Below are 13,789 nucleotides of genomic sequence, written 5' to 3'. Positions count from 1 at the left end.
GATTGGCACTGCCATGTCTCCCACATTCGCTGATGTGCTTCTAGAACAGTGGTGGCGAACCTATGGCACGCGTGCCAGAGGTGGCACTCAGATCCCTCTTTGTGGGCATGTGTGCTGTCACCCCAGTTTGGGCACTCGACAGTGGCATAGCGCCAAGGGGACGAGGGGTGCGCGATGCACTGGGCATGTGTCCCTGCGGGGGCGTGGCAAGGGTGTTTCAGGGGCATGGTGGCATTGTTTCGGAGCATTCCGGGGCGGGCAGGGTGGGGCGGGGGCAGACAGGGGCATGGCAGAGGTGGGAGGCGCATGCGTGCTCCAGGTGCAGTTTCCTTATGTTCCGCCCCTGGCACTCGGTCTTTAAAAGGTTTGCCATCACTGCTGTAGAATATGCTAACAAAGGGCTTTGGAATGGGGGCCTAGGACCGGATTGTTATTGCCATATTTGTCTCAGGGATATATGATGCAGATAATTAAGTTTGTTAGTTAGACTTGATGCAGTTATTTAGTTGATTCAGTCAGATGTCAAAAACTTTCAAGGTTCACGGAACTGTTCTTTAGGAAGGTGATAAGCTCTAATGCAGACCTACAACCATAATTTGAGCATCACCTACAAGCTTAGTGTTCCACCACAGCTCCAATAAACCCCTTGTTTTCTGCTTGCTTGGGACTTCAAACGTAGCAGAATTGTTGAGTGCAGCCCACAATACATGGCTGATAAGATGTTTGCCTTGGTGGGTCACCAGTCATGCCAATCTGTGCTCTGTGGAAATGCTTTTGATGTCGGAAAAATCATAATGCATAAAGTGACTCTTAGAGAAAAAGTTAGCCCCATGAAACTTCTGTGGGTTTACTTCTGAGTAAGGATTGGGGTAGTTTTCAGCTTTCCCATGCCAGCAGACCCAGCAGTCCAATGAACTGAATTTGAAACAGTGAAGTGGTTTGCAAAATGAAGAGATGCAGCCTTGTTTCCTTCCCTTGTCACTCATGATGCCACCTCTGTGCCACTTAACCTTTGTGCTGTTTTCTGATCCATAAAGGCTGTTTCTCCAAAAGACTTTTCCTCATGATTTTGCTCATTGTTGTTCGTGGAGTGCTTTGGGAAATACGGCTGAGAGACAGGCAAAGAATCATTATGGTTAATAATCTATTATTTAAAATATTTGGGACCAGTGTGAAAAATAATGGTATGAATGTAGTGAAGTGGTTAATGTGATTGCATCTCTTACAGGTTTCACCAGATACACTCAGTGTACAATGGATAATTGTTAGCTCTTGTTGTGCAGATGCTGTTGCAGATGGAGTCCTGTACCTGCATGCATAGCAAATGAATTAGGCTGGCAATCCCCTTTATAAAGCATAAATATGTAATTTGTTCAGCTGTTGTAATTAAATATGTATGTGTGAAACAGCCACCATTCAGGTCATTAATGATGCGCTATGCCAAATTAGAGCTTACAGACAGTAATGTACATTGTTGTGTAGTGAGGGAATTGCAAATAACATAGCTAAGCCTTTTCCTAGTAAAGTGATGGATTCATTGGCATTAAATGGAATATTTATATTTCTGGCATTTTGATTACTTCAGTCTATATTTACACTAATTCACAATGAAGAAAAAAACAACTGGATAGAATATTGATGCTGTTAGTTTTATTTGATTGTTGTTTGAACGTTTTTGAGTACCCTTTAGGTACATATGTTGCAAGATTTTGTGGCATATACCATTTTGTATCCATTTGGTGCATATGCTGATTCAATAATTTTTAAAAATATAACAACTGTAATCCAGAGGCTCCCTTATAGATGAGCAGGAGCCCAGATATATACAGGGCATTTTTTGTACTTGCATAGGCTTTTCTAGGACTGCTGTGCTAGAAACAGCCACAAGCACATGATCCTTAGACACATCAAGTCTTGCCTAACATGGATGTTCTTTGTGATTCACATTGGTTCATCTCTGTTCCTCTGGATCAAGGTGAGATGGTTCCACTTGACATTTTTTAGTGCCGCTTACTCACATGTACTTGGTGGGTAGATTTGCTGTTGATGCAGATTTGCAGTCGTTTTCATACACATGGTTGTTTTGAAATCAGAGTATGTGATGCTGTGACACCTAAAACTGGAATATATTTTACGAGTGGCAGGCACACTCTCAGCTCAGTTATGAACTTTCTAATGAATTATGCGTTTTTACAAAGAGAGATTCAAAGCATCTGGGCTGATAATGGTAGCACATGTGTACTAATGATTCTGTACACAAACACTATATTGTTTTGTACTCTTAACAATTACAATTTCATTTCATTTATTACATTTATAGGCCACCCTTCTCCTTATGGGCTCAAGGCAGCTTTCTACAATATGCAAATTCAATATAAATATAATAAAACACAAGTTAAAATCCACATCAGTTTCAATAAATTATCCTAAAACTTGATGGCGACTTGCACTCAGCATTTATAACAATCTTATTCTTATGGTTGCAAATAGGAGGGTAAGAGATGGAAAGAAGGAGAAGAGGCCATTAGATTGTACACTATTGCTGCTCTCAACCAAATGCTTGGTGGAACTTCTCCATCTTGCAGGCCCTCTGGAACTGCATCGAGTTCCGCAGGACCCAGGTCTCATCTGACAGAGAGTTCCACTAGGCCTGGAGTCAGGGCTGATCATTCTCTGGCCCTGGTTGAGATCAGCTGGATCTCTTTTGGGTCAGGGATCACCAACAAGTTGTTATTTGCTAAGCGCAGCGCTCCTTGGGGGATGAAACAGCCAGCTTCAGCCATGTTGAATAGCTCCTTGAAAATTCTGCACATCTTTCTTCCCAGGAACAAGCAAGTTTTCTAGATCTGGATTGAGGACAACAACCCTATGAACCACATGCAATAAATAATTGAGAAAATTGACTCAGATGGAGAGAAAATATCTGCCGAGTTGAGGTGGTCTCATAATGTATGTTTCAGTTGTAAAAAAAATAAGAATTTCATCTATAGTATGGTATTTAAAACTTTGCATGTGTCTAAAAAAAGGTGGTTTCATAGATATTTAATATTACAAAATTTGTGCAAATTTTTTACAAAACTGTTGTTTTTGGAACATACTGCATTCTTACCTTCCATGTAAGCATATTGGAGATTCCTGTTTTATTTTCAGAGTAACAGCAAGTTATTGGAGAAAAATGATGCCTGTTTTGTAATACATGTAGTTGTCATGGACTTCAACAATATCCCTTCCCCACCCCCAACTTGATCATCAGCATTTTCAGTTTATATTTGAGAAGTACCTTTCTTCAGTGGTCAATATTAGACGGTTGTCTTACCAATGTGTTTGGGATAGTCTGGCTTATTTCAGCATGCTTACACTTCAGTATGTGGATTGATAGAAAAAAATCAGAGTGCTTTTAAACTACAGATTTATTTGTAATACTAAGACTGCAGTGTTAAGCAAGATCATTGTAATTTTGAACTTAATGGCACTTACTTCAGGATTATCTGTTTTTGGTGTCAGTGCACATGCTGCTACCAATAAAACTAATTAAAATGTTCCCATTTCCTCTTTTAGTAAAATAAACTTTAATTTGAAAGCAATATATAATTTGTCTATATAATTTGTTTGACAGTCAATCAAGTCAAGAGATTTTTTTGCTATGATGTTTGAAATTAAGAGATGAACATCGTTTGGATCTTGCAATACATTTATTAAATACCATTATAGGTGATCACTTGATTTTAGCTTTCCTCGCTGTATGCCTAACTTGTTACCTTTCTTAACCCTGTGTCACTGGTCTGTTTAAAATAGATTAAGATTTTACACATATTTTGTTTCAGTGTCTGCTACTGAGTACACAAGAGCTAATCACCTTGACCTTTCTGACAAACAGAGCAACAGAAGGAAGCCTCTCGCAGAGTTAATTCTGTCTTGTTCTCAGTGGGAACAGAACATTCCTCTATGATCCTCTTTCACATGATTCACTCAGGCCTCCTAGAAGCCACTCTTGATACTATTAGTGCTGGGATACTTAGGTCTAAAGTAGATCGACAGTGGTGACATCACAGACCATTTGTGGATAAGAGACAGATTGGACCAGGCAAGTGGAGTTGTTAAGACTCATATTAAGGAAACAGAGTAGAAAATAAGATTAGATAGCAGAGCATTTGTGCCCATTTACAATGAATTTGAATTTGCAGCCATTTAAGCCCAGACTTAAGAAAGGAGCAGGTGATTTCAAGGTTAGAATTAACAACCTGGTTCAAGTAACATTATGGAATTTCTGAATTGACCTATATTTTGTAGCAATTAGTGAGTGCACATAAAAAAGCTGATATGTATATGCAGTTTGTATTTAAACAATTGCTGAAGGGGCCATGTTTATTTATAAAACATTCTGTCTTTGTTTTCTGCTAGGACAAAACTGGAAAGTGTTTCTATTAAAGTGTTTCTATTGAAGTAACATTATGAAAGCTGACTGTCTCAGTCAGAGAGTGAACAGCCTCAGATGTCAAGACTCTAGTGCAACAATTGGTGATTCCTCACAGGCAAAATATAACAGGTTACGGAGAGTGAAAAAAGCATTATGTGGGAGACGTTCCCACAGAACTTGCCCCCCAAACCCATTTTATTTTGCTGAACCTGGGTTGAATGAAAGTTGCTAAATTAGCAACTTTTTCCCTTTAACCCAGGTTTCACATGCTTCCTGCTTGCCCCTGAGAACTACAGCAAGCAGGAAGCATTCTATTTCCCTACTCCATCCACCATTATGGTAGATTCTGTAGGCAGTCACCATTAGAGTGGATTCTCTAGACAGCCACCATTTTGTGCTGATATGTTTGGGTGGTAGGATTCTTGAGAGATTCTCTGATGTGCATTTCTCAGGGAAACAAAGCGATTCCTGTGCGAAACATCCCACATCCTGTTGCCGGACTCCCAGTGCTCTCGGATGGCCCCTGCAGCTCCCATGCGAATGGTGAGAAAGGCAACATGGGTTCTTTTAACCCATTGGTGTTGCCTGTGCAGAAGGGACCAATGTGATTGTTTTATAAGGGAAGTATTTTCCAAACTGGTGATAAAGAAACCCAAATGGATTGCTGTGAGTCCTTCCTAGAGGACATATACAATTTACACTCATCCTGCCTGTCACTGTGTTGTCTTCTCTTTCTCATTCAAAGTCCAGGGTCAGGAAGTTTTGTAAAGTGGTGTAATTTCTGACCATGCATTCTCTTATGGAATCATACTGGTTTATCTGAACATAACAACTATTAAGATTGTCCAGCAGCATCTGGTTTCTTTAACAGTTCTTCTCTCAAGGCTTCCCAAGGCTGCTTCTGCTTCTGCAGCTGTACCAATTGCCTTTTTCTTCTGTTCTACTATTAGAAATGGAACTCATCATGTTAGCAAAAGTCCATGCATTGTATTACTCCACTCCCTTTACAGACTTAAAAAAATCAAACTAGTAGTATGTTGTGTTCGCATATACATGTAATTGCTATTGTACTGTAGTCTGTTTCTACAACTTAAAAAAATAGCAGCAGGAGTAAAGAAAGTGGACAGTGGCAGAGTTTTGGCAAACAAGTGGGGGTGGGTGGGCATGTGCCTCATCAAAAGTTATTTTCAGCTTCATCTAAGAGTAATGCTGTTGGCTAAGGAAGACTGAAAGTAAAAAAAAACCAACCTGTATTATTTATGAAAGGATTACGTTACCAACATGTGAGGGAAAACAGTAGAGAAACCACTAACTGAGACTTGGTTCTTTGAAGCATTTAGGTAATCGGGCCAGAATATATGTCTCAAGAAAGAGCATCCATAAAGTGATTCTGTTTAGCCAAACAGCTGATTCAGTGACCAGATGTATGAGACTGTATTTTGAACACTTATACTGAGAGACAAGGCAATCTTGGATTCTTTTCTGAGTTGCGTCAGAGTTTAAGGAAGGCAGGGTCTCCTAGGGATGGTTTGTACAATAGGCACAAGCTGGAAAAAAGATTATCATAAATCTAAGTTCATGTGTTTTCTTTTGTCTTTAGGAACAAATGCACTCAGATGGCAAAATGTAGATATATGACAGGTGAGGCCTGGATGTTTTGTAAATGATAACTGTTGTGAAGTTGTTTGCTTCGCTAAGATTGACAACTGGCCCCCCAAAAAACCTCCTGTCCCTTTAGTAGAAGTTTAATAAGCAGAAATGGGCAGTTGAGGTTTTTCGTGCCATTGAGTGAAATAATATCACCTGATAATTTCTCTAGGTTCAACTGATAATAAAATGCAACTAGAAAGACCAATTAAGAAGTTGGCAACTTGAGGAAAGGCTTCTTAAGTTTCATTTGAAATCAGTGGAATGAAAACACTTGCTGAATACAGTTAAGCTTCCTCTTACTTGTACCTAGTAAAGGTACTGAAATGGTTAATTTGGGGCTAATTGCAAAAGTCTTCCTTTTTAACTTTATCCATTATGACCATTAACTGCCTCTTCTGTACCTTAGTATTTATTTATTTACTTACTTCATCCCAACCCCACTTTTCGCATCAGTAGGAACCCTGATCACACATTATTCTTCTCTCCTCCATTTTATCTTTACACTAACCCTGTGCCATAGGTTAGGCTGAGGCATTGTGAGTAGCCCAAGGTCACCCAGCAAGCTTCCATGGCAAAGTAGGGATTCAAGCCTGGGTCTCCCAGATCCTAGTCTTCGAATACTATACCGCACTGGCTGTCCCACTGGTACTGTAAAAATCATGGTAATGTATAAAGAGTCAATAATCATTAAATATGACTAAAAGTGGGGGAAATAAGCAGTTTTCAGGAGGCCCTTTTTCTCTTTTCTCAAGTTTAAATATACCAATTAGGCAGATAAGCAAATGCAGGGGCTTAAAGGGATTATCTTGGTTTAAGTAAGCATGTAAAAATGTCCTCAACACTATTTGATCTTATTATACATAATACTTTCAGAGGTAGCCATGTTGGTAGCAGTAGAACACCTAGATTTGAGTCCAGTAACACCTTAGAGAACAACAAAATTTTCAGGGTACGAGCTTTCAAGAGTCTAAGCTCCCTTCATCATATATTCATCGGGTATCTGATGAAGTCTTTTTGGTCTCTAAGGTACTATTGGGCTCTAATCTACCTTTGTCTCCAGTCAGCTGTGTAATACCTATTTGCAAAAGAATTATTTGATATGGTAAGAATGGATATGGATTGCTTCACACACACAAAGTGTTAAGTTCAAAAAGTGTATCAAGGGTGAAGAGGTGGCACAGATGTTTGATGTGACTCACACTAATTTCCAGAACTGAAAAGCCTTGTAAATGAATTGATGTTAGTTATAAACATATTAACTGTGGCAAAGCCATGTTAGATTAGTCTACCATTAATAAAAGGGGTGGGAGTCCAGCAGTGGCATCTGGCCAGATACTTTATGATAAGCACTTGCATGGCTGAGCCAATGAGACTTGATTGTTTGCTGGCAGTGGCTTCCTTGGCCAACGACGCAGTAAACACTTTCCTTTGGAAGTTGGTTTTCTGTTATGTCTGGCAGCCATACTGGGCTGCTTGAACTTTAGCCAGAGGCAAATATTTATACATCAGAATATGCAGTGTTCAACTGGTCAGGCCTGTGAGAATGAGGAAGAGAACTATGGGTTTTTTAAGCAAAGAGGATGTGTGTTCTTTTTAATTGCATTCATGACATGGTGAAGTGGAACCACATTTGGATCTGTTTCAGTGTTAGCAGTATACTCTGTAGCATAAACTTTACAAATGTGTATAAACATTCAGCTTATATGTATTATTAAAAGAGGAACATCCTGATGTGAGCTCTGTTCCTTTAATTCCTTTTGGAAAGTTTACAGTTAATATTTTCTCTGGAACGCTGTCAAGCTTTTGACAGAGCCTGAGTGTATGCTGAACTGTGAAACTGAGATGCAGAGCAACTTGTGAGAAATCTGTTTCTACTCAAATCTGTAAGGTTTATAAAAACTTCAGCAGAGAGGGAGAAAGAGGGGGAGAAAAATCTGAGACTGGCTCTCGTTTTGCTTCTCATGGTGTGCAGTGAGTCCGCCATTTTAAGAATTCAGCAAAGGGTGAAGCTTTCAGACTCCTTACATGGCGGCTGTATTTACTTCAATTCCAGCCAATCAAACAGTCTGTGCCAAATCATGTGACATGCCACGAATACACTTACAGTCATTTCCTTGTTTCTAAAAACTTTGTTACCTCTACAGATTATTTTACCTTGTTTTAGATGCCAAGTGTTCTTCACCAAATGTGTCTAGCTGCCTGGCGTTTGTCCATAAAGTTATTTTAGTAGGTAAAAAGTCTCCGAGCACTTGAGCTGTGTGCATTCTTTATGTAAAATGGATTTCCCCTCCTGGCCTCAATCCAAGAGCACAAAACATTCACTGGGCGAGAAGAGAGATTCTCTGCAGAGGAACTGGTGGACTGACACACTCTAATTTTTTGGCTCTTGACCAGACAAGGGAAATAGATGCCAGAATTCAACAGAATAACACATTATTGTGCAATAGGAACAGTATTCAAAGTGAGCAAAGCTCATAGGAACTGAATGCTAGTGCTTCTTCTTTTTTTTTTTTTACAATAGACGTTTGAAGCTGGCACTTAATTTTTTTATTTCGGAGGAATAAGGAATGAAATATAACTGATGTACAGAATGAATAAAACCATACAGTTTAAAAGACAAAGCAGGAGGAAAGAGAAGGGGGGGGGGCGGACGGGACAGTAGAATTAAAATTACTTTTGTGAGAATGTTTGTCCCCTCAAGCCTGCTTGTTACTACTCAGTGTTAACCCTGTGTGTTCCATTTCAGAGTATAATTTGATTGAAGCACAGAATCAAGAATGTATGTGTTTGATTTCCATATCTGATTATAGTACTAACATTGATGCTTTTAGATGAGCTATATTTCGTATCAGTGAGGAACGTTACAGTGGTGCCCCAAACCAGGCATATTGTCATATCTGTGACATATTAAATTATGATACAGTCCTGTCATCAAGTTATACCTGCTGGACAAAAATAGAATGGTTGCTAAGTCAATTTCTATTGATGAAGATATACCATCATAGTAGATATACATCATAGTAGATGATATACCGCTGGCATTACAGTCATGCTGGCATAACCAGATCATAGTAGATCTGGTTATGCCAGCATGACTGTAATGCCAGCGATATACTGTTAGTACACTGGCATAAATTCCAGATTTGGGATGCTGTGAGAGAGGAGGAAAACTAAGAGGTCATTAACACCAGTGATGGCATATTAGTACATTTCCAAGAGAGGTAGTTAGAATCTTTTAAAATCACATTGAAATCAGAAGAAAGCATTAGACAGCTGCCTTCCATATTCTCCTTCCATCGAACTCCACAGCTAATCAGAGCACACCACCCATGTTTAAAATCTTGAGTCAGGGAACACTCATTTCAAACATCAGGATATACCATGTAAGACTCTTTCCCCATACTTAGAGACACATGGGAACATTAACAATGGACTGAGGTTAAAAAGTCCTTTTTGTAAAAAGAGATTGCATTGTATAAGTAAGGGATAGCTGAGAACAAAAATGGACAGTTTGTTGCCAGTACTTGTCTTCTTAGAGGTTCTCTGCCTCATAACTCAAAATACAAATGCCCAATTACTTGTCCAGTTGAGGCTGCAATGGCAAGGTATCATAGGAGGGGCCACTCCAGGGTGGGAGAGATCTTGACTCGAAGCAGGTGTCTTGGATATCAGAAATGGGAAATCTGCTTAGCCAACACATATTTCATTTGAAAGACATGTGCATGAGTGAAACATGTGTTGGCTAAGCAGATTTCCCATTTCTGGTTTCCCATGCCTCTCAAGAATACATGACAGACAGCAGTACATCTGGAGCAGCTAAAAGCAGAGCATGGAAGTGAAGTGCATCTGTTGTCCCCAGCTAACATGCAGCTTCAAAAATCTCAGTAGTTCAGATAAATAGAAAGAATGATGTCCACATTTGTATGTGATGTTATCGGAAAGTTCCTCTTTAACTGATGTTGTTCAATAAAAGCTATATTGATTCTACCAGTGTCCATGGTGTTATAATAGCTAGCAGATACCCTCCCATACATTACTTCCCTTCTGTTCATACAAATTGGAAGTGTCTACACTGGGAAGTGTACACACTGGGGTTGGGAGTGGGATAGATTCTTATAACTTGGCCTGAGTCTTTTTATGCCACTGAATGGTCACTGGTGGCTGTGTGGGCTGCTATGGGATTTGAACTCTTGACTGAGAAGATGCTTTTAATTTATGAATGCATGGGTTTGTTTTTGCCTTCCTCTCCACTGTGCACAAGGCTTAATGTGCTCCCACAGATATGAAGCTACACCAGTCAGCCAAACTCTCCTCAGTGTCCCACACCAGGCCTACACAATTATCCGGTGGGATCTTCAGGGTTGGAAGTACCCTGTAGGAGAAAGCTTCCTGAATAAGCATCACTATCCCCAATTCTTTCTCCAGGACTGATGGAGGACTGAAAAACTGGGGAGGGAGCTGTTTCAGCATAACTGTTTTGCCCTCCCTCACCCAGGACCTGGTCAAGCATTGTCAGGTCCACTTTCTGCCCTGCAAAGTAGCACTACAGGGTGACAGTCTTACTATTAATGGACCTGCCAAATCTGGGAACCAAAAATGCAGCCAAATGATCTGCCTGATTTCAGCTAAAACAACATATTCCTCTCAATATATCTACCTGGCAGGATATGAAAAGCACCTGAGAGTTCTGTTGAATCCAACCTTGCTTATGGAAGATGATATTGGTGCAAGAAGCACAAGATTGTGCAAGTGAACTTGCTACCCTCCCATGTGGGACTGCACTGAAGACATGACAATGAAAACAAAATTGTCCTTGCCTATAACTGTATCTTCTGTGCAGGCATGCATCCTTCCCTCCTTTCCCTGTTGGGGGTTACTGTGTTTTACAATGGTGCTCTTCTGCTGTGGCAAAGGGAGAACTGAGGGAGAAGTGTTCTTTCTGCCTCCTTTTATGTGACCTTTTGGATGGGAAACCAACTTGCTCTCAGGCTCTGGACGGGAAGGAGGAGAGCACTCCAAGCACTCAAAAGTTTCTACAGCCCTTCTGCTCAGTTCTCTGTGGCTGGTCTGTGGCTGCTCAGTCCCACACTTGCCTGAACAGAACACATTCAGTGAATAACAATTACAGGTAAGTTTTTCCATTTCCTTTTCTCAGGTTCTGGGAGGGTCATGCCTGAGAACAAGCCAGGTTTAAGCTAGTATGTGTGTATGCAGACATAACACAAAACTACAGTTAAGACTTCCTTTATGTCATACTGTTCTCCACAATGAATACACAAAGCAGCTTACAACATTCTCTTGCATTTATCCTCATGAAAACCGTGAAAGATTGGTTAGGTTGAGAGTATGTGTCTGGCCCAAGGAAACTTATAAGCTCTCCCTCAGAAGCCAAAAGAAGAAGAAGCCAGTTAGTATTCTCATACCTTAATGGTTCTCACCATAACAGCATCTTGAGGGAATTAATAGGATACTTGAGGACTGATCAAGGAGTGCCTTTTACATTTGTACTTGCCACTGACAGAATAAAATTCTCAGAGATAATGATAATATTTTCCGTTAGGGAGGGAACGGAGTTTGTCTTTTTTTGGGGGGTACTATTACCATGTATCTTTTACCAATGTGATGAAAGATTAAATGTATTCCTTTTATTGTGCTTTTATGTTAATGTGCCTTGGTAATTTTGTTTTATTTTAAGGATTGAAAATGAGCCCAGGTGCAGTTAAGAATAGCTGATACCAAACAAACAGTTATTCCCGTTTAACATTCGGGAAGGATAAAGAAATGTCATGTACATAAGCAAAAGACAACTGACATTAACGCAGCAGGCAAGGTGATTACATAGCAATCTCGTAACTATATGTGATCATTATTGCTGGTCGGTGGGTTGCTTAAATGACTACCTGAAGGTTAAGTAATAGCTATAGGAGGGAGGAGAGAGGAACAGGGAGAGAGAGAGAAAGAAAAGGAGAGGAGGTGATAGAAAGGTAGACAGAAGGTTAGCAAAGTAAAGTGGATAAGAAGCGGTGTGAATATCTGTGGAAAGAGGTGTTTTCTCTGTAATACTGGCTATTGTTCTATTTGTTGAAAGCTCATGGGGAATAATAGTAGGTTTCTGAGAATATTGTTTTATTTCTATAAAACACTATGATATTTTTTCCTGTAAAATCTTATCTAATCTGAATGGTTTTGAGCCTAGCAGGTCAGTAATGACTAAAGAACCATGTTTCCATGGCTCTGTGGTACATAGAATAAAATGGCATGTGGCATCCAGTCTCTTTATTTCTCCAAGTCCATTGACTTAGCCCCATTTGATGTTAAACAACATGGGGGAAGCCATCCACAGTAATAACAGAACATCTTTAAAAAATTCACCTCCCAGGATATAGTAATGCACTCTTTCCAAATGGCTACTGGAGCCATGTGTCATTTTTATTAATGCATTTTATGTATTAGTTTTTTGGGGGTAATCTGATCATACACAAGAGGAGATGTGTTCAACTTAAACATGCACAATGAGGAAAGGTGTGATAAATATTTTAACAAATGAAGCAAATAAAATGATAATTTAACTGTGGTTAGTTTGTGGAACCATGATCCAGTTGACAAATGATCACCTAAATCCTGGTTTGCTGGAACAACTACTGGATTCTTTTCTTTGTGTCTATAACAGGGGTAGGGAACCTGCGGCTCTCCAGATGTTCAGGAACTATAATTCCCATCAGCCTCTGTCAGCATGGCCAATTGACCATGCTGGTAGGGGCTGATGGGAATTGTAGTTCCTGAACATCTGGAGAGCCGCAGGTTCCCTACCCCTGGTCTATAATCTGGGATGGTATTACTAAATAACAGCAGGCTTAACCCAGAAATAAGGCATGATGTCTGCTATTATTTATTATACAAAACCATAGTTAAGACTGAGTTAATAAATTGAATTCAGATCCTGGTTTGATGAACATTGGCTAAATATAGGTTAACCTGATCTCATCAAATCTCAGAAGCTAAGCTGGGTACTCTCTGGTTAGTATTTGGATGGGCAGCCTCCGAGAAATACCAAGATCATGACACAGAGTCAGGCAATGGCAAACTACTTCCTAACATCTCCTCCCAAGAAAATCTACTGTGGTTAATTGTTTTGATTTGTTTTATGTCATCAAGTCACAGTTGATTTATGGAGACCCTGTAGATTTTCTTGGAAGGAGACTCTGAGGAGGAGCAGGTCTCTGTGCCAGCTAATGTCCCCTTTGATTGGTGATCCCTTACCCCAGCAGATTTTGCTGCCTTTCTTTTTTTTGAGAATCTTATAATTTTCCTTTCTAAATAGAGCCATTGAAGACAAATTACAGGAATTTCAGCAGAGCAGAGAGACCAGATCTACTACCTCTCTGCTCCCTTCAGAATCAGCACAGGTTGACAACCAGGGACAGACTAGGGGTTCCCCTAGGTCCCCTTCTTGAAATCCCCTGGATTTTCCCTGTGAGGAAGAATATAGCAGGGATGAGGAGCCAGAACCAATGGAGCATTATTACTTCTGCTCCTGATAATGCTCCATTTTACTTCTGCTCCTGATAATACCTTCAGATACTTTAAGGATGAGGAATTGGCCTTCTTAATAGCCAAGACCACTAGGGCCCTTGATCTGCAAGACCCCGAGGACGCCTAAGCCACTGCGGCCAGCGCTTCTTCAGTGTCAGGGCCAATTAAAGGATGCCCCAAGGGTAGAAA

At 40.1% G+C, this 13,789-nt stretch overlaps 1 protein-coding gene across 2 annotated transcripts in view; it reads left to right on the top strand.

Moving 5' to 3' along the window:
- The window catches only part of NFIA (nuclear factor I A), a 620,753-nt gene that overhangs the window by 338,535 nt on the left and 268,429 nt on the right, over positions 1 to 13,789 (top strand). The gene's annotated exons all lie outside the window — the stretch shown is intronic.

Source organism: Sphaerodactylus townsendi, linkage group LG05 (assembly GCF_021028975.2).
Source record: "Sphaerodactylus townsendi isolate TG3544 linkage group LG05, MPM_Stown_v2.3, whole genome shotgun sequence".
Lineage (NCBI taxonomy): Eukaryota > Metazoa > Chordata > Lepidosauria > Squamata > Sphaerodactylidae > Sphaerodactylus > Sphaerodactylus townsendi.
This window is presented reverse-complemented; position numbering and strand designations above follow the sequence as displayed.